The sequence below is a fragment of the Vipera ursinii genome (genome assembly GCF_947247035.1).
Source record: "Vipera ursinii genome assembly, chromosome: 2".
Classification (NCBI taxonomy): Eukaryota; Metazoa; Chordata; class Lepidosauria; order Squamata; family Viperidae; genus Vipera; species Vipera ursinii.
The window spans coordinates 151,925,961-151,952,819 of record NC_139513.1 but is presented as its reverse complement, the minus strand read 5'-3'; the positions used below and the strand labels follow the sequence as shown (position 1 = coordinate 151,952,819).

General features: G+C 41.6%; 1 long non-coding RNA gene across 1 annotated transcript; it reads left to right on the top strand.

Moving 5' to 3' along the window:
• The first annotated feature begins 651 nt into the window (after positions 1 to 651).
• On the top strand, positions 652 to 26,160 carry LOC310636838. Its single transcript, XR_014491810.1, has 3 exons — positions 652 to 743; positions 20,346 to 20,486; positions 26,148 to 26,160. It is a non-coding gene; the product is annotated as an uncharacterized lncRNA (long non-coding RNA).
• The last annotated feature ends 699 nt before the right edge of the window (positions 26,161 to 26,859 follow it).

The following is a 26,859-nucleotide window of genomic DNA, read 5'->3' as shown; positions in this document are numbered from 1 at the left end:
CCTACCTGGGATATATTATGTGGCATTTGTTTCTAGCAAAGACAAGCCCGGAGATCTCTGCATTTTTGCTCTATTTGAATACATTTCATCTTTTTCTCCACAGCCACTCGTTCTTGGCAACTTTTACAAGCCATCTCTCAATAATCATGTTATTTTGTTTATTTTATTGATACAAAAAAAACCCCAACACAACCACTTTCCCTTTCCTTAAGGTAACTGTGAAGCATGGGGGGGGGAAGTTTTTAGAGTTTCATAGAAATTGTGCAATATGAATTCCTCATGGCCAGAGAAGACCTCAATGCGAGATACTCCCCAAATAGTTTCTGTGAAAAAGACTCATATTTCTCCAAACTCTGCCCCTCCCTTCCCCTCTGTTCCTCATTTCCAAAGTAAAAGCCCTCCCCTTCTAAGAAAAAAAAATCATATTGTTGCTATCTGATAGCTGTAGAAAATCTCCTTCAACTCCTTATGGTTCTTTTCAAAACGCAGGAAATCAACAACTTTCGGTTGCCTCCAAAAAAAAGGAATCTAGATTACGTTGGCATAGCATTAGATGAGGTTAACCTATTTTAAAATAACCACTTCAGAGAAAAGTAGTAAAAATTGAGTTTTTAATAATCTCTTTTGTATTACAGCCAAATCCAATGTTCATTTTTCCAGACCTGGTCTCAGATCAAGGGCAACTTACTAGAGGATTCTAATCCTGGTGTGAACATTCACCAAGCAGCTCTCCCCCAAATCAGGTAATATTACTCAGAGGTTAATGTACATTGTACATATTCCAATTCTCTTCACCTAATCTGCAAAACAGCTGACCGGTATTTAGACCAGCTGGCTATTTAAGAGGTTTTATATTCCTCACTAATTTCAGAAGCCAAGGTTGACAAGATTTCTCTTAGGATCAAGTCTGCATGTCATCTATTAAGCTGGGCACTATAGTCAGATCTCGTTCAGGCCCAGGCCTCTGTTCTGGGAGAGTCTGTGTTGGCCTTCTTTGCATGACACATTTAAGTGGATCATGAGGAAGAGTGACTAACATGTTGCACTGACCCATCCCTAAGGAGGTTAGTTTTATCCCAGTCCTGCAGCTGTTTGTGGATCTTTAAAAATCCATGCTCCTGATGGTGATGATCCACCAGGGAGATACTGAGCTTTCATTTATTTGTTTGGATCCAGCAGAAAGGAGGAAGCTGGAGCAGTGGTCTCCCGGTCTCTTTCCTGGTGGGTGAAAGAGTTTGAAGATGGTCTGCAGATGAGTGACCTCTTTATTTCAGATTATCTATTCTCAATACACTGTTCTGTAGCAGCCTGCTACCGCCCCTGCAGAAAAGGCAGGGACAACCCCTTTTACAAGAAGGCAAGAGGCTGGAATTACGCCTGCCAAATTTATTGCTACAAAAACAAATAGAACAAGACACGAACCAAGAAACAGGAGCTTTTCAAGTGGTTGCCTTCAGCAAACCAGCCCTCCCACGCATTCCCCCTTAAATACAGTTCAGGGCGTGGCTTCTCTCTGCCTCCTTCTGAGGAGCCCCATTGCCTTCCTCTGTTTACTCCTGATTGACTGCCTCCTGCGTCGGGCGTCCTTGAACAGGGCCAGCTGTGGGTCATCTTCATCCACGCTGTCAGGCTCACACAGCTGGGTCTGCGTCGTGACCAGGTGAGAGGGGCCTGGCTGAGGGCTCTCATCAAGCTGTCCAACCCCCTCAGCAAGCTCTTCAACACCCCCCTCCTCCTCCTCCTCTGAGTCGTCTGACCCAACTGCCGAACCCACAGGCTGACCCTGAATCACAACATACACAAAGACAACTCTCAGTCAATGAGAATGGAGCTGGAAGAGACCTTGGAGGTCTTCTAGTCCAATCCCCTGCTCAAGAAGGAGACTCTATACCAGGGGTAGGCAACCTCGGCTCTTTTATGACTCATGGACTCCAACTCCCAAAATTCCTGAGTCAGCGTAGCTGACTCAGGAATTCCGGGAGTTGAAGTCCATGAGTCATAAAAGGGCCGAGGTTGCCTACCCCTGCTCTATACCAAGGGTTGGGAACCTTAAGCACTCAAAGAGCCATTTGGACCTGTTTCCGACCGAAAAGAAAACACCGGGAGCCACAAAACCCTTCTGCTTCCCCCCCGAACGGAGCGCCCCGCCACCACTGCTTCCCACCACCACCCAGTGGAGCGCTTCACCGCCACTGCTGCTTCCCCCTTCACAGAGCACCCCGCCGCTGCTTCTCCCAGTGGCGAAGGTGGAGTTTGGGAGGCAGTGGCAGGGTGTAGCCCAGGCATAGCCCAGCAGCAGCAGCAAAGCCTGTCCTCCCCACTCAAGAGGCTGTCAGTGGCTCCTTGGCTCCATCTGAGTTGAAGAAAGTGGAGGCACAGCAGTGGGATTGCTCTCAATAAGGTGGGTGTAAATGAGCGAGCAGCGCACCGGCTCATTGTTTGAGAGCAATCTCACTGCTGCGCCTCTGTTTTGTTCAACTTGGCTCCATCCGAAGCTCCCAAGCCCCTGATGGCTGCTTGAGTGGGGAGGACAAGGAGGAGGAGAAGAGCGGTGAGGCTTTGTGCCAACTGGCCAGCCAGGCAAGGAGTAGGTCGGGCAATGGTGGCTGGCTGGCTGGCTGGGGAGGGGGGAACATGGCCGTTCGGAGGGGGGATCTGCCAAGCCTCATGGCAGTGGCATTGGCAGCTCCCCCACCTGGGCTGTTTCCCCGGCTCCGTACAAGATGCTTGGCAGAAACACCCCCCCTTCTCACCCCCGATCAGACCCACGTGGCACCTTCTTTCCAGCTCCGATGCGGTCCTCCGTCACTTCCTCCGATGCTGTATGTAGTCCCACAAACAAAAGACGTTTGTGGGACTAAAAAAAATCAATCAGTTTCAACTTTGCAAGATCTTTTTTTTCCCCGAGAGAAGTTGGAATTGATTGATTGAACTTTTTTTTTAGTCTTTTGTTTGTGGGGCTGCACACGACGGCAGAGGACAGGGAGGCGCAGCATAGAGAGCCTCATGTGGCTCCAGAGCCACGGGCTGCTGACCCCTGCCCTATACCATTTCAGACAAGTGACTGTCCAGTCTCTTCTAAAAAACCTCCAGTGATGAAGTGCCTACAACTTCTGGAGGCAAGCTGTTGCACTGGTTAATAGTCCTCACTGTTAGAAAGTTACTCCTTAGTTCCAGGTTGCTTCTCTCCTTGATTAGTTTCCATTCATTGTTTCTTGTCCTGCCTACAAGTGCTTTGGTAAATAAGTTGACCCCCACTTCTTTGTGGCAACCTCTCAAATACTGGAATACTGTTATCATGTCACCCCTAGTCCTTCTTTTTTCTAGACTAGCCGAACCCAAATCCTGCAACTATTCTTCATATGTTTTAGTCTCCAGGCCTTTAATCACCTTAGTTGTTCTTCTTTGCACTTTTTCCAAAGTCTCAACGTATTTTCTGTAATGCGGTGACCAAAACTGGATGCAGTATTCCAGATGCGGCCTTACTAAGGCTTTATAAAGCAGTACTAATACTTCATGTGGTTTTGATTCTATGCCTCTAGTCTATACATTCTATTCTATGCCTTTGTACAACCAAGATTGTATTAGCTTTTTAGGCTGCTGCCACACACTGCTGGCTCATATTTAAGTGATCATCCACTAGGACTCCAAGACCCCTCTCACAGTTACTGTTTTTGAGGCAGATTTCATCTAATTTGTACTTGTACTTTTGTTTTTTTCCTGCCTAACAAATTTTTTCCTGCCTAACAAATTTCATGTTGTTGAATAGGGCCCATTGTTCAAGTCTGTCAAGATCTTTTTGGATCCTCAGCTTGTTTTCTGGGGTGTTGGCTATTCCTGCAAGCTTAGTGTCATCTATTCCCTCATCTAAGTCATTTATGAAGGTATTGATAACTACTGGGCCTAAGACAGAACCTTGTGGTACCCCACTGCTTCCTTCCTTCCATGTAGATGTAGTACCATTAAGGACGACTCGTTGAATACCGTTTGTCAGCCTAACTAACCATTAGTTGTCTTTGTATATTGGCAATACCTTGGAAGGGACGTCTCAATCCACTATATCTGGTAAACAAGCCTTTAGAGATATGGGAAGAGCACATTGCCAGCCTGTCCAGTGTATTCTTAGAGCAGTGGTGGCAAACCTATGGCATGCATGCCAGAGGCGGCACTCAGAGCCCTTTCTGTGGGCACGCATGCCATGCCCCGGAGATGGCAACCGTCCCTGTTCAACCAGCCGTCTGCTAACTCGCCGAGGTCCCACATGGCCAGATGCATCCCAGCACAGCTGGTTTCCCTCCCCCCACCATCCTGTCCCTCCTGGCCTCGCATGCTCTCCTTTTCCCGGGCATGACCCACTGCATCACCTCCTCAGCTGTCGGCTGGCCATCCAGCTCAGAGGTGGCTTCTTTGAACTGCTGGGTGCAGAGCCCCAGAGTGTGCCGGTTGAGGGGCAAGCAGGCTATGGCTGCTGACAGACACCATCAATCCCCATGCGCTCGCTGGCCTCTGTGTGCGGGGGCCGATGGTGTCAGGCAGCAGCCTCCCTGGACCTTGCCTTGCCCTATGGCAATGGCACCCCTGCCCTGCTTTGCCTCACTCTGCAGGATGGGCCTCCTGCCTACCGCCCCACCTGCCAGAGCCCCCCTGGATCTCCTCCATCCCTGCCCACCCCCCACAGGCGTCCCTCCCCATGAGCAACATTGAGGTGACCATGCCCACCTTGGCCACACCCACCCAATGTGCCGTGACCAATACAGCCATGCCCACCCAGTGGGCCATGCCCACCTGTCACCCAGTGATAAATAAGTGGGTTTTAGGTTGCAGTTTGGGCACTTGGTCTCTAAAAGGTTCACCATCACTGCCTTTCAGCAACCAGACTGTGATTCAGTTTATGCCATCACACCACCTGTTTTGTGGCTCAGTGCTGTGAACCTTGATAAATGTATGTGAACCAGGTTGCTCTGCTTATTTAAAGAACTATGATTGGGGGCTTCCGGTGGCGGCGCTGTGCCGGAGACAGCCTTTTCGGGCTGCCCGCGGCTCAGCTGTGTAATTTTCACCCGAAACAGCGCCGATCAGCTGTTTGGGTGAATTTGAAGCCCCCTCCTCGGGAGAAGAGGAGGGGGTGAGGCCCCAGGTAGGGGTCGAGTTCTCCGGGGCCGCCTGAGCTTAAAGCTTGGGCGGCTGAAGGATCGAACTCCCCCGCAGCCTGGGTTGCTCCCAGCTGGTCAGCGTCTCTGCTCCGGATTTCTTGGAGCAGAGCCAGGCGTTTGCGACCACCCCTGCCTGAAGGAAAGACTCTGGAACAAAAGGAGCAGGCAGAGCGGTACAAGAGGAAAAGGTGAAGAGGATTATTATATTTTACTCTCGAGCTTAATGGACTTTTTAAACTTAAAGTGAAAGTGCGTCACAAGTGAAAGTAAAAGATGGCGGCTAAACCTCCTTCAAAAACTCTTCGGAGTGCTGGAACTTCTCTGGTGCAACAGACATCGTTGCAAGCCTTGCTTCCTCCTGCTGCATTGACATCGAAGGATTTACAAGATGCCCTTGAAAAGCATGCCCAGATAATTTTAGTAACATTGAGTGATAAACTGGCAAAAATGTAGGAGAGAATAGAGGAGAGGATGGAAGAGAAATTTAGTGCGATGAGGGTAGACATTTTGTCTACAGTGGAAAGTGTGGCTGAATGTGTACAAGGTTTGGAAGAAAAAGTGGAAGATTTGACTCAAAAAATGCTGTATTAGAAGTTAAGGTATTGGAGAATGAAGATAAAGCAGACAGAGAGTTAAGCCTTGTTCAGTTTCACCAGATGCAGTATGCTATCAGAATTAGGGGCTTAAAAGAAAATATTAAAGATTTAAAGCAGCTGATTTCTGAAGCCCTGGAAGCAGTATTGGGTCAGCCAGCATCTGAAATAAAGGGATGTATGGATAAAGTTTTTCGTGTAAATTCATGGATTGCCAGACAGAGGAAGTTACCTAGAGATGTGGTGGTTTACTTTACAAAGAGAGAAACTAGAGATGAAGTTATTCAAGCTGCCTATGATACTAAAGTAGTGGTTGCTGATCAAGAAGTTTTGGTCTTAAAGGAAATTCCTCCAAAGATTTTAAGGAGAAGAAAGGACTTTGCATTTCTGGTGCAGGAACTTAAACAACGTGACATAAGGTTCAGATGGGAGATTCCAGTTGGGCTGGTGGCGATGCATGAAGGTAAAAGATATCGTCTGGTTACTGTGGCACAGGCGCGTGAATTCTACAATAATGTTTTAAAAGCAACCCCACTATCACTTCTGGAAGCTGCAAAGGGATCTGGAGAAGGAAAACCTCAAGAGGCCGAAGATGGACAGACAGAGGAGAATGGTGCAGGAGGGGATCAAACTATAACTTCGTTGGCTGATCCTGGAGAGCAGAGGGTGACGCGTGCTGCTTTAAAAAGAGCAAAACAAATAAAAGAACAAGACCAGCAGAAGTTTATGGAATTTTCAAAGCGCACTTACAGCGAGGCAGTGGGAGGAGCGCGGGCCAAAGGAGGCAGGGCCATTGATGAGGTGCTCCAAAAGCTTCGGGGCGATAAGAATGGCGACTAAATTTTTGACTTGGAATGTTAATGGATTAAATTCGCCTCAGAAGAGAAAGAAAGTTTTCTTATATTTAAAACAATTTAAGACTGATGTTATATGCTTGCAAGAAACACATATTAGGGCTATGGACCAAAAGTTTTTACTGAACTCAAGACTGGGTACGCAATTTGTTGCCTCTGCAATGAATAAGAAAAATGGAGTGGTTGTTTATATTAAAAGTGCTATAACAGCGAACTTAATTGAAGCAGATAAGCATGGAAGATACGTAATGATAGACTTGTTGTTAGAAGGCAAAAAAACGCTTTTAGTTGGACTGTATGCTCCTAATCAACAACAACAACAGGCTGACTTTTTTAGCTTACTTCACACAAAGCTTACTCAGTTGGATTACAAATCGTTTATTTTTATGGGGGATTGGAATGGCGTTCTGGACGTACAGATGGACAAGGCTGGTTTTTTTTAAGCGTATTCCGTGTCATGCCAGACTGCCTAAGTCTTTTTTTGAAATGAAGGATGATTTGGAATTGCGAGACATTTGGCGGGACACACACCCGCATGAAGAGGATTATACTTTTTTTTCTGATAGACATCAATCTTTTTCTAGGATCGACTTTATTTTGCTAACTAATGATTTCTTTTCTAGGATTAAGAAGATAAAGATTTGTGCAAGAGCTATTTCTGACCATAGCCCAGTATGGTTAGAGATTAATAAGGATAACAGAGATAGGCGCTCGTGGCGCGTAAATGAGAATTTGTTTAGAAACCAGGAAAATGTGGAAGAGTGTAAACAGCGAATGAAGGATTTTTTTGAAATTAATATGAATAAGGATACTTCTATGGATATGGTCTGGGATGCTAGCAAGGCCTATATGAGAGGAGTGTTGATATATATGAACAACAAACATAGACGTACTTTGGAAGCTAGAAGGAAAGAATTGGAGAATGAAATTAAGGAAAAAGAGAATGCTTTGATTTTGAATCCATTGGATGTGAAGACTAAGGAGGCTATTAAGCTATTAAGAGGACAATTTGATAAATTAATGGCTGATCAAGTGGCAACCAATTTGAGGTTTGCCAGGCATAATACTTTTTGCAATGCTAATAAGCCAGGTAGATGGCTAGCTTATAGACTAAGGAAAAAGCAGAGGGCTTCTAATATAGACAAAATTGAACACAAGGGAAAAATGGTGTTTCGACAGGATTTTATTAAGGAAGCCTTCGTGGATTTTTATTCTAATTTATATGCTAAGGAGAAGATTAATGAAAAAGACATTGATGAATATTTGGAGAATGCTAGCATCCCGGTGCTTACACAAGTACAAAAAGAGGAGATTAATCAACTGATTACAGAAGAAGAAATATTTACAGTAATTAAGGAGTTGAAGGTAGACAAAGCGCCAGGTACAGATGGTTTGACTGCGGCCTACTACAAAAATTTACAATTAGAGATGGTTAAACCGTTAAAGGAATTGTTCCAGACAATCCAGAGAGGGGGGAAAGGTGCCTCCATCTTGGAGAACTGCCTTTATCTCTTTGATTCTGAAGGAAGACCAAGATGCTACTCAAGTAAAAAACTATAGACCGATATCACTATTAAATACAGACTATAAGATATTTGCTAAGGTGTTGGCTAATAGATTGATGAGGGTTCTGCAACGGGTGATTCATGGGGATCAAACCGGGTTTATTAGTGGTAGGCAAATGAAAAATAATGTGAGGCATATAGTAGATGTGTTGGAATTTTTGGAAAGGAACAACCAGATCCCTGCGGCGCTAATTTTTTTAGACGCTGAAAAAGCTTTTGATCAATTGAATTGGCAATTTTTGATGAAAGTTTTAGACAAAATGAATTTTGGGGATAAATTTTTGCAACCAATCAGGGCATTATATCAAAAACAAACAGCCCGAATAATAGTTAATAATAGCCTGACAGAAGTATGTAATATTGAGAAGGGCACAAGGCAAGGGTGTCCGTTATCGCCCTTGTTATTTGTGTTAACATTGGAGATATTATTGGTAAAAATACGAAATTCGGAAAGAATTAAGGGTATACAGATTAGAGATCAGGATTATAGATTGAGAGCGTTCGCAGACGATCTGGTTGTTACAGTGACCCAGCCGGAGAGCTCTGTTGTGGACCTGATGGAGATAATAATGCAATATGGGAAGGTTTCTGGATTTAAAGTTAATGCACAGAAAACTAAAATTTTGGCTAAAAACATGACAGCATCGCAAAAGGCCCTTTTAGAAGGGTTAACTGGATTTGAGATTGTCAAAAGGGTTAAATATTTGGGGGTGTTTTTGTCGCCCTCTAATACAAAATTATATAAAAATAACTATGAAAAATTATGGGGAAAAATCCAAAAAGAAATGGAGAGTTGGGAAAAACTGCAATTGTCTTTGTTGGGGCGAATCGCAGCAGTAAAAATGAATGTCCTGCCTAAATTTTTATTTTTATTTCAAATGATACCGGTTCTTAAGAAAGATTCTAATTTGGAGGAATGGCAGAGAGGTATCAACAAATTTGTTTGGGCAGGGAAAAGGCCACGAGTTAAACTTAAGATTATGCAGGATACTCGTGAAAGAGGTGGTCTTAAAATGCCTAATTTTAAATTATATTATGAAGCTGCTGCGTTAACAGGTATAAGTGATTGGATTAATTTGACACAAGAGAGATTATTAAATCTTGAGGGCCACGACTTGCTGTTTGGCTGGCATGCATATTTGTTGTATGATAAGAAGGTAGATAATGTGTTTAGAGTGCATATTTTAAGACAGGCATTGCTGAGAGTTTGGAAGAAGTACAGACATAAGTTAGATTGTAAGATACCATTGTGGGCAATTCCAAAACACGCAATAGAAAATATACATGCTGGTTTCAAACATGATGTGACTACGTACAAGGAGATTCTAAGCTTGGAAAGAAATGCTTGGTGTTTGAAGCCATATAGTCTCTTGCGAGACGAGAAGATTGTTCAAAATTGGTTTCAATATACTCAGCTACGGGCCAGGTGGAAAGAAGATCAGAAAAATGGTTTTACAATGACTGATGAAAATCTGATAAAGCAAATTAGAAATCAGGGACCAGCACATATTAAACGGATATATCTTGCATTGATAGAGATTGATTCAGAAACAGAACTTGTTAAGGATTGTATGATAAAATGGGCCCAAAATATCCAGGAAGTTATCACAATGGACACATGGGAAAAGATTTGGGTGAGGAACGTAAAATTTACACAAGCTCAAAATTTAAGAGAGAACTTTTATAAAATGTTTTATAGATGGCATCTAGATCCTAAAAAGCTTGCAAGTATGTATCCGAATTATAAGCCAAAATGCTGGAGATGTGGTGATGAAGATGCAACATATTTTCATGTATGGTGGACCTGTAAAAAGATTAAGGTTTTCTGGATAAAAATTTGGTGGAATATGCAGAAGATTTTTAAACAAATGATAAAGTTTTGTCCGCAACTCTTCTTGTTGGGAATAATCACGGATGCTACGGTTGTGGACACTAAGTTGATGTTAAATTTAATTACGGCAGCAAGACTTTTGATAGGTCAGTATTGGAAGAAAGAGGAACTGCCGACCATAGAAGAGTGGACTTTAAAGGTCTCCGACCTGGCAGAGATGGCGAAGATTTCGGCTTATTTGAAAGATCACTCGCAAGAACGTTATATTATGGAATGGAGAAAATGGATTGAGTTTATCCAGAACAAGTATAGGGTTAAGAAGTTTCATGTAGCATTTGAATAAGTCTTCTTTCTTTTTTTTCTTTTTCTATTTTAGCTTCTCTATATATATTTAATATTACTAAGGTTTGTTTTATCCTATATAAGCTAGAGAGTGATGGTTTTTAGAGTTTATGGTTTTTAGTATATGGTTGTTTATGATTGTTTTTTTAAATATATACCTTGTATTTAGCTCTGGGAAGTCGGGGGGGGGACGGGGGGAGGGGGGAGAGGGAGGGGGGAGGGAGAAGGGAGGGGGAGGGGGGATTGTTAAAGATAAACTGTATGTTAAAACTTTTCAATAAAAAAAAAGAACTATGATTGTATAATATTTCTTGCCTGCATCTCGCAGACACCCTGCATCCAAACTCAATTGCTTCGGGGAAAACTCCTCCCCTTCCCCACTTGCCCTTTTGGAAGGATACTCACACAAAACATGGAGAAGTTAGCCCATTTTCGGCCCCTTGTTCCCTACATTTTATTAATCCACACAGCTTTTCTTTCACCCCTATTTCTGTACCTCTGCTAAACTCGGTTATTAACAACTAGATGCTGAAGATAGGCATTGCGTTTTAATGGTCTGTGAGTTCTTTGTCCGCCCTATGCAAATATTTTTTGCTCCATTACAAGATTGGATGTATTAAGCTAGCCTGCAGCATTTTATCAGCTGTGTCACTCTCCTTAAACCCAGCTGCTTTGTTTTCACTTTTGTCATAAATGCGATGTGCAGTGTTCTTTACCTGCAGATTCCAGATGAATCCTTTCCTGATTAGACTGCAGTATACCGAGCTTGGGAAATTTCTAGGCTCCGAAGATCAGTCCGCTTTAGGCCAGATATAGGGAGAAGTTTTAAAAGAAAGATACTTTTGTTTTCATTCCAAAACCCCAGAAACAGAATTAGCCAGGATTTTGTAAGATTGCAGCAATGCCACCCTATTCAAAGAAATTCCCAGCCAAATTTCTGGGAATAAAAAGTTTATTTTGGAAAGAGAAGAACAGAGGACAAAAATATTATACAGAGAGAACTCCACAGAAAATGCATACATTCAATCTAATGTACTAACTAGACATAGATCAACTACTTGTACACATTTTGAGTTTTTGAACCTTTGCTAGTATTTTGCAGAAATAATCTTTAGCCTCTAATAAGATGTTATTAGAAAGATTCAGGTAGAAAGCAGTGTCATTTTTATATAAGAATCTGAGTTTTGTGAAAACAGGCTGCTAGTGAAGACTGTTTTGTTCAGTTATATAATATCCTGAATTTTTGATGTCAATAAACTAACCAACAAATCAAAAACTTACCTGACCTCTTAATTATCTTTCTCAACAACTGCAAACATACAATTTATACAAAGCCTTCCAATTGTAATCAGGCGGGCAGGCTATAAAACAAAGTCCTCATGTCAATTATTATGGAAGATCAAAATATAACATCTGGCCCAGTCAGATTTCCCAGCAGGAATTTAATTTAGCAGACCCTCCAGAGACATTGCTGAACTGCATTAAAAACAAAAATGCTTTATTTCAAAGGTATTTACATTGCTTTAGGGTATACCAACAGTGCAATGAAAGGCATGCTAGTGAAGTAAGCCTGAATGATATTCTTGAATGATATTCTTAAGTAAATGTGCAAAAAAGATTCAGCAACTTTATTGTGAAAAAGAAAATTTTGGGAGAGCCAATTTCATTAAACCAAGTTTTCTCCTATCAGAGAGACTCCAATCAATCAGTTTAAGAATGTTGGGTCAGATCCTTGACCATAATTAAAGACTTGGAAACCCAGGTATCCAAGAGACAAAATATTATGGAATATTTTGTATCATTATTTTTGCTTTTCTGCAATATTTGTAGAAATTGCAACCTTGTCTTTTTTTAAAAAAAGCTTGCTCAAGCAATTTATCGTCAAAATTAAGGCTGGATATATAGCTTAGCGCTATTTAAAGCAAATTGTTTACTCCTATTGATTTCAGTGAGTTTAATCCAAGCAAAGATTACCTTTTATCTAAAAATTCAGAATTTAAAAAGTGTATGGCCTGACATAATGCAGAATCAGCATTAAAGTTGCCTTTGGATTGCTGAAGGAAAAGCTTGAAGACCATGGGTTCAGGATGGCTGAAATCTAAGCGAAGAGAATACAGTATGTGAAGTTGCAAAGCATACTTCGCTCATCCAATTTATGTTCCATGGAAGTTCAGGTCTCAGCAAAGTATAGATGATTGTCCACAAAACAGTGGGCTGGTTTAAAGTACTGTACAATGATGTGTATTACACTGACAACAGTACAGTACAGTTCTCGTTCCCTCTCGTTCTCTCTCTCTCTCTCTCTCTCTCTCTCTCTCTCTCTCTCTCTCTCTCTCTCTGTGTGTGTGTGTGTGTGTGTGTGTGTATGTGTTTCTGAGTCTATGCTTGTCTGTGTGTTTACCCTCTGAAGGTTATTTACTTTGGTGACTTAAGTTATTTATTACCTTGTATTTCACATCAGGATATAGTTTATTGTTCTGCAGTCTTCTACATCATAAAGTCTTCAGGTCAATTCCTGGTGACTCTTTGAATACATCCAGCTTATTTTCTTGGCAATAATATAGAAGTAGTTTAGCAATGGCTTCTTCCAGGTTTTTTTTTTTGAACTTCACAATCCAAGCTATAATGCTGCATGTTTTCTAAGGTTTCCTATTCAATACTAACCTAGTCCACCCTACTTAACTTTTTGACATTAGCCAGGAAATACACTGTGAGGATCTAGGTAGAAAATCAAGTAATGTTGTTTCCATAAAATTTTCTGATATAACTATGGGTAAAAAACAATTACAATTTAATTATAAATTTTTCCATCTTTTAAGTAATCAACAACAGAGATATGGAGTTATTATAACATTTCTTATCTGTTTGCTTTGTGCCACAAAAGATTAATGTGGTAGTTAATTGAAAAAGCGGTGGAACTGTAAGTATGTATTGCTCTCTTGTGACATAATATGAATCCACTGAAATGAAATTGATTTGACTACGTTACAATTAGAGAGGGATGTCTGTTAACAGTGTATTGAAAATTGGGTTTTGTTCATCATTGGAATGAAAAATGTAGTGATAAAGAGGAATTTGTTTAGGTCTCTGAAAACACGTGTTTTGTGCGACTTTGTTTATGTTTCATACTGCAGATTGCCCAGAACTGCAGTGGAGTTGGGCAGCTTTAAAAATCTGACAAACCAAATAAAGAAGTTATTCTTCATCATTCCTTGAATGTTAGAAGGTTTTTATGGATGTATGTTTTTAAGTGTGGCTCTACTGGTCCAATTTTTCTATAAGCAAGATGTTCAATTTTTATTACCGTAATCCCTCTTTTCCCTAAGTTCACCTCTTGTTCATTTTGAAAACTCTTCTTGAAGGTCTTTTAATCTGTAGGAACCACTTTTTAATAGGACTAATGAGGGGGCTCTCCCTCTCTGAGGTCTTCCAGATGTGTTGAGACTTGACCATAATTCCCGGCACTCCCAAGGCCATATTCAGGACACGCAATCCTAATGGGCTACATTCCTAGTTTTAATTCTAGCAGATCGGGGAAGGCTGTCGTAACATTTAAACATATGTAAGTTCATGGAGGCTTTGTTGTCCAGTAGGGAGAACCTTGGCCACATCCCTGGAGCCTGGAACTTAGGCACATGGCCTATGAAAGTTCACATAGCATTCTTATCTAGTAGGCTGATCCTTCTGCCAAGCCCTTCCATGTTTTCCTGCCTTGCAAATTCTTTCCCAGGAAACACAGATAGATAATGAAGTCTGAACACGTATAATATGCTGTAAATGAGGATCTAGCTTTTGATTTTTTTGTGTGGCTGTCAAGCTGCTTTTTCCTCCCAATTACCATGTACGGTAGTGTAGTGATTACTCTTTGTGCTCAGAAAAGAAAGCACAGGGCTTTGCAAAGAACAATGCCACGAGGAAAACAATCCCACTTCTTTTAGAGTGGGTTAAATCTTAAACATGTTTTTTAGAGTATAAGTAGTCCACAACTTGCAACAGTTCTTTATTGACCATTCAAAGTTGCAGTCGCACTGTAAATGTGGACTCTTAGAACCATTTGTCACAGTTAACGACCTTTGCAGGATCTCCATGATCATGTGAACAAAATTCAGATGCTTGGCAACTGGTTTATATTGATAACTGTTGCTGTGTCCCAAGGTCATGTGATCCCCTTTTGTGACTTTCTGACAAGCAAAGTTAATGGGCAAGGCAGATTCAATTAACAACCAGGTTACTAACTTATCAACCGCAGTGATTCACTTAACAACTTTGGCGAGAAAGGTCATAAAATGGGGCAAAACTCACTTAACAAATGTCTCACTTAACAACAAAAAATTTGGGGCTTAATTGTGGTCGTACGTTGTGAACTACCTGTATTGGATTTTGCCTTTATAAAAATTCTGTTTCTTCATTGGCGTTCTCTCAGCCCAAGTACTGTATGCAGCACTACTTTTTTGCAATTTGCTGGTTATTCTTATTTTGGAAAGTTTTTCCTGTAAGTTCATGGGGTTGAACCTAATGTAAGCTATTTGTGAATAATTGGGAAAAAATGCTGAAGACCATCCAACCTCTTTGAAGCACTTTCAAAGACAACGAAGCCTCTTCAGAGTCCTTGGGCTAGAGGTCTTGCCAATGGGAAGAAACTCAGTATGGCTGCTAAAGAAATTAAGCTGAGATCTAGAAAGGACTGGATTACTTATCTTCTAACATCAGCTGCTTAGTTGTTAGTTGTACCTAGTCTAAGACTGTTCTTTCAGCTCCCAATTTCAAGAAGCGAGGTATAATATTAATCTACCTTCATATTATTAATTTAAGATTTTGCTGAAAACTTAGTGCAATGCCTTAAATATTCTAAATCAGTGGCCCCCAGTCTTTTGGCTACAGGGATGGGTTCCATTGAGAAAGGTTTTTCCATGGACTGGAGGGGGCACGGATTCGCATGTTGCCCGCATCCCACGGATGGGGCTTCATTTGTTTGCACGGCCCAATTTCTGGCATGCCACGGACCGGAGCTGGTCCACAGACCGAGGTTGGGGATCCCTGTTCTAAATGTTAAAGATAGCTTAAATATTTCGTGTTATATAAACATGAATTATTCATAAATAATAGGGCTAATCATTGAAAAATATGAAAAATCAAATACTGTGGATACTTTTTGGGTTATCAGAACATTCTGCCTGGCTTACCAGACATTCTATAAAATGATAACATGACCTCCTTTTGTCTTTACAGCATGCCCTTCATCCAACAGATAGAGCCTCAAATCAAATATTGTCCAACTTTTTGAGTGTCTTTTCCGCCCCTAATTTGGAATAAAAGTGGTTATTCAGAGTTCATGTATTTGTGACCTTGATAATCGTCTGCTTCTTCCCCCCCACCTCATCTATCATCAACCAACTCAACCCCCTAGATTTACATTATTTCTTTCCTGATTCCAGCAACCAGCTTCAATCCAGCCCCTTCAAAAGTAAAATCAGAGTAAACTGTGGCTCACATGATCTGTCATACGTTTCTATGGTGAAACTTGGAAAACATGTCATTAATTCTATATTATGTTCTTTAAAATCAAGATTTGTTAGAAAAATATTACTGCTGAACAACCAGATGCTAGAAAAAATAATGTCAAGTATAAATAGGCCTAAGTACAGTTTTTGCAAGTTTTTGCTGTAATTTTTCTCATGGTGCTAAGAAAGACAAACAGTTAATGTGTTCTCATTCCGTCTCCTCCATTCTTTTCTAATTGTTTATGTCTTCTTTTGCCTGTTCAGATATATGGTAACCTTACAGAGGTTCAGCAATCTTCTCATATTGCCACTCCAGCTCTCTTGGGCTAGCCCAGGGGTAGGCAAACTTGGTTTTTTTATGACTCGTGGACTTCAACTCCCAGAATTCCTGAGCCAGCATGGCTCAGCTTGGAAATGTCTCCCTTTTCCCTCAGCTTGGCTGGCTCAGGAATTCTGGGAGTTGAAGTCCACGAGTCATAAAAGAGCCAAGGTTGCCTACCCCTGGACTAGACCATTTGTATGTGACTTTTGGTATCCAGAGTTCCCTTAACAAGATTAGATGGTACAGAGTTTTTAGTAAACCAAGAAGAAAATAGGTTTATATTGCCTCTTTTAGCTGAAACCAACCAACCAAACAGCATGGAAAAAAGGGCCCCCAATTGAGACCACTCTCTTGACTGATGCATCAGTGTTGTGCCTCTTACAACTCTTGGGCAGCTGAAATTATAGTTGGCTAAAAGGTATGCCATCCCAATGAAGAAAGGTGCTCATCTCTGATAAAAAGGATGGGTGTATTATCATTTTGGAATCAAGGGCCACCATTGAGGACTAATGCAGAAAAGCAAGGTAGGAAAAAAGGGCTTATCAATTACATCCCTCTCCCTTAAAACCTGTAGACTTTTTAGAACAGGGGTGTCAAACTGCCAGCCCGCGGGCCGGATGCGTCATGCTGAAACCGTGCCCACCCAATTGCCGGCAATGGAAAAAAAGTTGGGATATGTCATGACACATCATGTGACATTGCAAGTTTGACTTTAGAAAGTGAGTTGATACCTCATGGCCAATCAGCTTCCATTTTTTAAAACAACTGAATTAATCTCATTTATTTACAGAAATGAAGTAGCAGAAGAAAGCTGGGGTCATTAAGAAATCCCTGGAGAGGACAAAGTTCACCCACAGTTTTGTGACATCTATTTTAAGTTGTAGCTCTATCAACAGCAATGGGCTGTGCTCAGCCTTTGGTTTGAGATACATAACTCTAATTCAGTGTTTCTCAGTCTTGGCAGCTTGAAGACATGTGGACTCCCACTCCCAGAATTGCCCAGCCAGTGGGAAGTGGAAGTCCAGACATCTTCAAACTTCCAAAGTTGAGAAACACATCTCTTTCTAATTGAGAAGGATACAGCAATGTAAACATTGGAGGAAAAACCTTTAGGGTCTTAGTTCAGAGGAAAAAAAGAGTGTGGATAATTTGATCTCGTTGTGTTCTAGGTGTGTGCAGTGTTCACATACATCTCTTGATAAACTCTCCCCAAGCAAATAAACTCCAGAAAAAAAAGAGTTCCCTGTCCCTTGATGAATTTGGGAAGGAGTCTCATTACACCCAGTGGAATCTGTTCCTGTAAGATGGTTCTTTTATTTTCTTCGCTGAGTTACTCTAGCTTTTTTTACTTACTGTACTTTCAAAAAGCACTCTCTTTACCAATTTCTTTTGTCTAGCTTTTTCCCCCCTCTCTTTAATTTGGGAAATAGGCCGAGAGAAACAGTTGACTAATTTGCACATTTTAACAATTCTGGGCTAAAGAGATTCTCTTCTCTCCCCGCCCCCCCCACCTCCTCCTGCGATGTATTAGATGGATGGTATTATGTGGTATTTACATTTTTCATTTTTAATGGAAATAATTTCGTCTTCTTTTCTGAGGATTAGCTTCCAGCAGAGATGATCTTCCTAGTAGTTACTCTTAGCCGAAAGATTATGAGCTCAGGCCACCTTTGAGCAACTCAGCCCAAGCACATAAGGATTCCAGCTGCTTTCCCTCCCTTATTATTCACAGTGAGGTTGATATCTGTTCCAAACTAATAGCAGGAGCATGATCAACCCAGCCTCCTCCCGCTTGCTTGGCTCGCTCTGGATGCATTTATTATTGTTAACCAACACAGCTGTGGATGATGAGCTTTGTCATTCAGACAGGAGCACCAGCTTTGGAGTCTGCAAGATGTCAGGTTGGGGATGGTTGCATTGGGCAAGGGAAACTGCACTCGTTGCAATTTTACTTCCAGAGCAAAGAGAACATTGTATGAGCTCTCTTGGCATCTGATAGGTATCTTCTGTAGAACCCGAACCATGATCTAGGCTTGGCTATTTTGGGAAAGGGACGCGGTGGCTGAGTGGGTTAGGACACTGAGCTTGTCAATCAGAAGGTCGGCAGTTTGGCGGGTCAAATGCTGAGTGCCGTGTAACAGAGTGAGCGCCTGTTACTCGTTCCAGCTTCTGCCAACCTAGCAGTTCGAAAGCATGCAAAAATGCAAGTAGAAAAATAGGGACCACTACGGTGGGAAGGTAACAGTGTTCCGTGTGCCTTTGGCGTCTAGTCATGCCAGCCACATGACCACGGAGACGTCCTCGGACAAGCACTGGCTCTTCGGCTTTGAAACGGAGATGAGCATCGGCCCCTGGAGTCGGAAACGACTACCACGCACGTGCAGGGGAACCTTTACTTTACCTTTATTTTGGGAAAGCAACTGGCTCTTGGGAGTTTTCCACAAAGCTTCCAAACTTTTCCTGATCTGAAAGAAGGAACCCCGTGGGACACAAACTGGGCCACTCTCTTGTTCACATTGGTCATGACCTTTGACATGCAAATCTCTTCAGTCTTGTCAGTATAAGAGTATTAAAGCTGGTCTACTTAAACAGTTAAAAGATTACTACACAACCCCATAATCTGTATGGATCGCTTTTGTACTTCACCAAAGATAGTGTAAATGTTAAGTACTAATCCTTTTCCTCACCCATAGTTCTCATGTGCCTGTGTTGTATAGCTCTCAAAGTGGTCTGTTTAACCTATACAGAACTGCTTTTAAAGTGTTACTTGATGGAATTCTCTCTGCCCTTCTCTCCCTCTCTCTCCCTCTCTCTCCCCTCCCTCCCACACAAACATGGTTTTCCATTTCCAACTGCTTCCTTTTCTTTGTGAGAAGCTTGTTAATGGACTCTTGATTGTGTGGTTGCAGCACTGTTTCTTTGTGGAAGCAAAGCTGAAGTGAAGTTAACTACTTCTTCTTAGATGATACATGACAGGCCAATGACTATGTGGTGGCTTGCTTTTAGCACAATTTCCCCCCCACAAGAAGCACGAGTGCTCTACTTTGCTACATAAATTGCACAGTGAGTAGGTAAGGACATAAACTACACTCATTTCTGAAATGCCAGCACTTTCCAAAAGGGGTAGCCAAGAAAATTCTACAAGACGGGACGAAACAAAAGGATAAACTGAAGCTGCTTGAGGATGATCAAGCTTCTTACAGCATAATCTTCAAAGCTGACTAAAGTTCAGTTCATCAGATGCATGTCTTTACAATCCATATCTTAGCAGGGAAGGGAAATTATAAATGAAGTGGCTTAATGGCCACAGAACATAAAAGGGAGAGGGGGTTGTTATCCCTTGTGTTAACCCACAATGTGCTGCTTTGGGGCTTGGCTCTCATGTGAATGAATCCAAGTAATGTGGTGCATAAGCCATGACTGATGGCTTATCACACTAAGTGTGCATAAAGCCAATTGCAGATGAGTTAGGAATACAAGGTAAAAGAAACCCTGGATCTGCATGGTGAATGACTAGCCAGAATCTGAAACAGCTCTGTGTGAGCTTAAATGTATAGTATTTAAGGAATGGCTAGTGTTTGTTCCTCAGTGTTCTCCTGGGCAAGCTAGACTGCTGCGGTTCCCCACTGCTCCCTACTCCCTACTCCCATCCTCTTCTCAACTCATACTTGTCAAGTTATAGCCTTCGGGCAGCTTGGTGGAGGTACAGTATGGCTGTCACAGCAGCGTGCCCAAGGTTAAGCATCCTCAGGCATCCTCTTGTCCAGCCAGGTTGTAGCAGAATGGAAGGGCATGGGGATGAAGAGGACGGAATGGAAAATGGGTGTAAGTCTGAATGTGCCCCTGTCATCGCTTTCATTTCTCAAGGATGAACAGACCGTGTATTCCTAGTTAAAAGGTTGGTATAGTGAACTTCATTGTGAGAGTAATTATGGACTCAAAAATACACCCTTCAATAAGCCATTTTTAAAAAATGGTTGGACTTTGGATCAAATGGGAAAAGCCAGGGTCTAGCCCACCCCCAGCCAAAGAAGCTCACTGGGTGACTTTGGACCAGTATTGCACTGTCATCCAACCTCCCCCCCAGAAATGTTGCTTATCTTATTTATTTGATTTAGAGCAAACTGTTTAATTATAGGTTCAAGGCAACATAAGTGGAATACCTTCCTTCTGTTTCTCCTCAGAACACCCCTGGTGAGCTCGGTTTGGCTGAAGAAAAATAGAAGAGGAGAGTGCCACTATCTTGGGTTTCTGAATAAAAGCAAGATACAAATCAAATAAATAAATAGACCCAGGAAATAACAAGACGCCTACAAATGTGCCGGGTAATACATCTTCTAAATATTCAGAAGATTCTGAAGTGTGTGTGTGTTGGGGTGCGGGGGGGTCCTTCAGGCAGTCTGAAAAAACAGCCTCACCAAATGGTGTGGCATGTTTGGGCAAGTGCTGAGGGAAGGAAAAGAATGTAGGTGGATGAACAAAGGAGTGGGACTCCTCCCCATCACAGGAAATACCTGTGACACTCAATCATAAAGGCTGTAGTAGACCTACTTGATAAGGTCTGGTTGGCTTATTTGTCTATAAGGTGCTTTGATCACACTCTGACTGCCAATGGCTCACCAATCAATCTGTTCTATCTCAGCTTCCATATTTCTCACTAGAAATATCAGGGACCAATCCTGTCATTTTTTCAAGCAAAACAAATGTGATCCAAGCTCTGTTCTCTCCAGCAATGCCACCAGGATGGAAATCCAAGTTTTTACAATCCATCAGAGCTTTCATTGAAAGCTCTGACTTCCATCACCAAATATCCCCAAAGTTGGCTGCTTAGCCAAGGTCAGGGGTAGGCAACCTTGGCTCTTTTATGACTTGTGAGACTTCAACTCCCAGAATTCCTGAGCCAGCCATGCTGAGGGGAAAGGGAGAGGTTTCTATGCTGAGCCATGCTGGCTTAGGAATTCTGGGAGTTGAAGTCCATGAGTCATAAAAGAGCCAAGGTTCCCTACCCCTGGCCAAGGTGGACCCATAGCTGTTCATCACATAATTTCTTTTTTTATTTTTCTTATATATAATCAGGGTATCTGGCTTGGCTTGTACATGTTTTTGGAGGCTCATTTTATTATGGCATTTTTGCTGGAGATATATATTTCTCTTTCTTGTACACCAAATCCATTTGATTTTAGTATCCATGATGGTGCTATGGCTGTAAAAGTCTTCATTATACATTCTTTTCCTCAATTGATTGGAACTGGCCATCTGAAACAGTAGGAAAAAATGGACGGGTTGGGGGTAGTGTGAGGAGGAGAAAAGATAGGTTAGTTATATACTCCATGCTGAAATACTACAATCGGACCATCTAAAACAGGGATGTCAGACTGCCGGCCTGCGGGCCAGATGCATCATGCTGAAACTGCACCCACCCCATTGCCGGCAATGGAAAAGTCATGATACGTCGCAACATGTCACGTGATGTTGCGAGTTTGACACCCTTGATCTAAAGGGAACATTAGGAACATTTCTTTTCAGCTTTTAAAATTGATGGTTTTATCCCACTGTGTCTCTTCCTGAGACTCCTGAGCAAGACCTACAAGAATTATCTGCTCACATTGAAACCGCTGGTTATTTAATTGTTCCAAATCACGATTCCAATGAAACATCCATTGGGTACATTAATGCATTTAATGGACACAGCTACAAACAGATTATGGTGAGTTATCTTTTCTTGAGAGTTTTGTTGAAGCACTTCCTTGGTAGACTTTTCCCTCTGAGAGAATCCAGAGGGAAAATAAAGAGACACCAAGGAGACCAGTAAGAACAGTTATTTGCTACTTTGGAAAACATAGGTGAACAAGTTGAGGCACAATAAACCATAGATGCATACAGTACATGTTGTTGTTGTTGTTAGCTGCGAAGTCATGTCCGACCCATCACGACCCCATGGACAACATTCCTCCAGGCCTTCCTGCCCTCTACCATCTTCTGGAGTCCATTTAAGCTCACGCCTACTGCTTCAGTGACTCCATCCAGCCACCTCATTCTCTGTCGTCCCCTTCTTCTATTGCCCTCAATCTTTCCCAGCATTAGGCTCTTCTCCAGTGAGTCCTTCCTTCTCATTAGGTGGCCAAAGTATTTGAGTTTCAACTTCAGGATCTGGCCTTCTAAAGAGCAGTCAGGGTTGATCTCCTCTAGGACTGACCGGTTTGATCGCCTTGCAGTCCAAGGGACTCGCAGGAGTCTTCTCCAGCGCCATAGTTCAAAGGCCTCAATTCTTTGGCGCTTGGCCTTTCTTATGGTCCAATACAGTACATACACATTTTAAAAGATCATCAGAATGCCACTGCTGGCATGCAAATGATATAGCTATTGCCACCTTTACTGCTTAATTAAAAGCATCCTTGCTCGTTAAGGCCCACATTAGTTAATTGTTAAAATCTGTCTGTGTCACTTTATTGTGATTGAGCATGAGGTGGAATAGACCTTTCTGAATGATAAAACTTTGGACGCATTAGCCACTCTGATAGATTCAAGCAGGGCTTTTTTTTGTCATAGAACGCTCAGAACGGATTTCCGGCACCTTTTTTGGTTGGAACCTTGTAGGGTAGGCAACCTTGTAGGGTATGACGTGTGAGTTCCGGCACCTTTTTCTTTTACAAAAAAAGCACTGGATACAAGTGTAGACTTATATGCTCCTTAGACTTATATTCCACTTCCTAGTGCTTTACAGCACTCTCTAAGTAGTTACACAGTCAGTGTATTAGCCCCCAACAATCTGGATCCTCATGTTACTGACCTATTTTTGGTATGGCTACAGAAAAAGCACAGATGGAGAAGGGCCTGTCCCAGCATTTAATGTAAAAAATTATGCTACAGGTTAAGGCAGAAGACTGAAAAAGAAACACCGTGTCAAGATTGCTGTAAATGACATATGTTAAATGATGGTAACATACAAACTTTGTTTATTGAGAGGAATGTGTTTAAGAACATAACATGTTTATTAATATCCTTAAAAACTCCTAAATAGACTAGGCAGTATCTTCCCTAAGTCAAGCCACGTTGGACATATTCGAACAAGGCCTGTGTCTCCAGATGTTTGGTAAATTTATCTTTAATGGCACTTTCTGTTATCTTCCCCAGAACAGATGCTCAGCTGACAAGCCTTTAATTTTGTGGATCTTTCCGTGACTCCTTCTTAAAAATTGAAGTTATGTTGGCCCCCTTACATTTCTCAATTACAGAGGCTGAGTGTAGAGACAGGTTACATATTTTAGTGAGGTCTACAGTCTCAGATTTAAACTCCTTAATCCTTGGGTGGATGCCATCAGGGCCTGATAACTAGTGATTATCAAAAGAAGAATTTTCAAATTTTCAACAGAATTTGGCTGTTGTTTTCTTCATTGTGCCTAGACTGACATTTTCTTTTGTAGAACTGCAGAGACGTAATTACTAGGTTTAAAGATTGTGCCAAGCCATAGTTTATTTGGTATTGTAAATTGAAAAAAGCAATAGTTTACAGCAGGGGTGTCAAACTGCCACCCCGCAGGCCGGACATGTCATCTGGAAGCTGCGCCCACCCCATTGCCGGCAATGGCGAAAAGGCTCTGATACGTTGCACGACGTCATGTGACATCGCGAGTTTAACATGTCTGGTTTACAGCCACATATGGACTGTTTGTTTTGGCTTACCATGTTGTGTCAACTCAACCACTGTGGTCTGGATGTGTGGCTATATTAATCATGGTTATGTTGTGTGAACCTGATCAGTAAATTAGGAGTAGATAACTAGAGACTTAATTTGGTCTTCTCACTCTTCCATATCTAGTTATCCAATTATACCTATTAATTTGGGAATAATAAATAATGGTTGCTTTCATAAATGTTTATGCATGGATCATTTGAATGTACTTACTTAATCCAGTTGCAGTTGACATACCAAATTAGTCACCCAGGCTAGATTAAAATCTTACTACTCCTATGTCTGAACTATAACAATCTGAATAATCACTGGACATTTTAGTTTTCTGTATGTCTGGGTCACTATTTAATGGTCATCTGGATTTACGCAGGGCAGATATGATAGCCCATTCACTGAGCCACAAATTAGATTATAGCTAGCTATCTTATGAAAACGCAGCCACCATGTCGAGGTTTTGTTGTTTAGTTCTTTGCAGAGCCAGAAATGAATAATCTGCACTTTTTTTTTGGATTTGAAATTTTATCTCATCTATCCCCAAGTTGATTTTATTCCTCCAGGATTTCAGGGAACTCCTTATCAGGAGGAAAGAGAGTAACTCTTCTTTGTGGGATAAAAGTTTGAGCTTTATCCACCTCAAAGGTCTTATTTAAAGTGAGAGGCACAATGGCTCTTGCTTCCAAGGCCTGTTCTCAGTCATTGCACTGAAAATCATCTCCTCTATAATCAACAAAAATATTTTGGCCTGTACAGAGACATGTGCTGACACATATATGTATGTGTTTGCAGCATACAATCGCTGGGATCAGAATATGCTTGTCCCTGGAGCTGAGCTGTGTGATCTATTGCTTACATTTTTCCCTGCAGCACTAGCCTGCAATGCTGCATGTGGTCCTATGCCCTTTTTTGATTGGCCCTATAGCCTTCAGAAATCATTCCAGTAGCCATAAACTGCTGAGAAATAAAGGTATATTTCCTACAGATTGTTAAGCAGAAAAATATAGTAATTCTTCCCTGGTGAAGGACATCTTATTCCTCTTATTCCGATATTCCTAACCTGTCCAGATTGTCTCATTCTGTCATCATTGGTGTTGACCGAAACTCTCAATTTTATGAAATCTGCAAATGTGATAAGCAGCTCATCAAACCTATTATTGTTCATTAATCAAAATGTTTAATAACATCTGCCCTAAGACAAATATGTGCAATTACTGCAGACCAACAATGTAGAACCATCAGGGCTGACTCAGTGCAATTGACCAGCCAATTGTGGACTTACCTTATTTATGTTACTATTTATTTATTTGTATCCTGCCTTTATTACTGTCACAGATAACTCAAGGTGGTGAACACATCCAACACACCTTCCTCCTCCTATTTTCCCACAACATCAGCCCTGTGAGGTGGGCTGGACTCAAAGAGAATGACTGGCTCAAAGTCACCCAGCTGGCTTTCATGGCTAATATGGGACTACAGCTCACGGTCTCCTGCTTTCTAGCCTGGTGTCTTAAAACACACTTATTTAAGTGTTTAATTTAACAACAGTGTATGAATAATTAGTTTTATTTATTTGTTATTTAAAGCACTTGAACAGGCTGTCAGTAAAAAAACACACATATAGAACCTTATCAAAATCTTTGCTGTAAACAAGATAGAGGACATCTGTAGCATTCCCCTTCTCTACTAAAACAATTGCTTTGCCAAAGAAGGAGATGAAACTTTTTCACATGATTTGTTTTTAACAAAGTCATGTTGACTCTTAAACATCATGGCATTGTCTTCTGCATCGTAACGACTAGCCTCTTCGTTATCTTCTCTACCTGAATTTTCTTTTTCTGTTTTGTTTCTTGAAGAGAGGAACCCCATTGATTCTTCTTCAGTTCTCTGACACAGTTTTCCTTGAAGATAATTGACAGAGCTTCTGACAGTTCTTCAATAAGTTCCTTTAGTATTTAGGGTGCATTTCATCAAGGCTTGGGGACATGAATGCATTCAAATTACCAAGAAGTTCCTTTACCAAATCTTACATTGTTGACCTACATCCTCCCCTGTTGTGCACACGCCCAGCTTATGTTACCCAAATCTTCATTTGAGTGTGAAGACTTGGCAGTGAAGACAAAAGAAAGTAAGAGTTGAGTTCCTCTGTTTTGTCATGGTCATATCTTCTCTTGGTCACCAGAAGCCTTGATTAAGACTTCTCTTTTTGGAACAAGCAGTGAATACCTTGTCTATTTTGTTTTCTTTTAGCTGTTGACGTTTGAATAAGGCTTTCTTAATGATTCTTTTTTTCTACCAGAATATGTGGAGAGAAGTTCCCTTGAAGATGGGCTCCAGCACAAGTCTGAAAGCTTGGAATCTCTGGTCCCAGTGACCAACCCAGACTGGATCCTGCAACATTATCCTGGGATAATGTTCCCTATCCCTATATTTGCCTTCATTCATGAGAGAAAATTATCACCAAGAATTTATCTGACATGGTGTTTAGCAGGACTTGTCTTCCACTTAATGTTTTTGTAGCTGAAATCTCCCATCACAGTGGTTTTTTTTTAATGCTTCTGCATGCTGAAAGCATCTCTCCTAGCAAAATATCCCTTCTGTTGGCTTTCAGCACTACTATGAGCCCAGTGGATCTCTGTAAAGAGAGGCTCATTCCTGGTAAATAAGGCTGTACTGCCTTCTCTCTTTTGCTGATGGTTCCTTTGTACCCAAAGTGTAGGCATCAAATTCAATGTGCTAGTGGTGGAATTCATCCTACCATGTATGTGTAATCCCTGCTGTGTTTTACTTTCATAATATTTGACTATGCAGCTTTGTTTCTATTTCACGGCACACTTTTGCCTTCTATTGGCTTGCTTGCTCATGCCTAATATAACCATCTGCACCTGGCCTTCATCCATGCCCATTTAATTTTATATCCCCATTAGTTATGATTAGTTCCCTGAATTATTTTTCCATAGATGTCAAATAGAAGTTCTGCTGTTTCCCAAGGACTTCCTGAACTCGTACAC